This window comes from Phlebotomus papatasi, chromosome 2, assembly GCF_024763615.1.
Source record: "Phlebotomus papatasi isolate M1 chromosome 2, Ppap_2.1, whole genome shotgun sequence".
In the NCBI taxonomy this organism is placed as follows: domain Eukaryota; kingdom Metazoa; phylum Arthropoda; class Insecta; order Diptera; family Psychodidae; genus Phlebotomus; species Phlebotomus papatasi.
Window position 1 is genome coordinate 26,603,770 of NC_077223.1, and position 594 is coordinate 26,604,363.

Sequence of the window (594 nt, forward strand, 5' to 3'; positions counted from 1 at the left end):
TCGTGCTCCACGGAAAGCCACGCCCACAAAACAGTACTCTGCTGTCCCCTTACTACTAATGTATTTTTGTCTTGCACTTTCTTTTTAATTTTTCAGTAATTTTAAATAGCAAAGACATCAACCTATTAAGTTGTTTCTTAACTCAAAGTATCTAAGTAAATGTTAGTAAAGGAACGTCAGTGACTAGATTTTAACTAATTTTCTCGATAAATTAATCAATCATTTTTACTGTATCGTAGACTGTCTGTCTTACTTCCTTTTTCAATTTTTAGCAAAATAGTGAAGACACAAACCAACTTAGTTTCTTATTAACACAAAGTATCTAAATAAATATGAGTAAAGGAATGTTATTGAAGCTAGATTTTTACTAATCTTCTCAATTCCTGATTGAAGAATTTTACTTTGTCGTAAATTCTCATTTTCACCCTTTTTCAATTTTCAGTCATTTTAATTAGTAAAGACACCAACCTTTTGGCTTATTTTTCCAGAGTATTTAAATAGAACTTAGAAAATTAATGTCGGAGACGAATTATTTTCACAAAACTTGTAGATTTTCCATCGTACTTCTTTTTTTCCTAATTTGATAGTAATTCA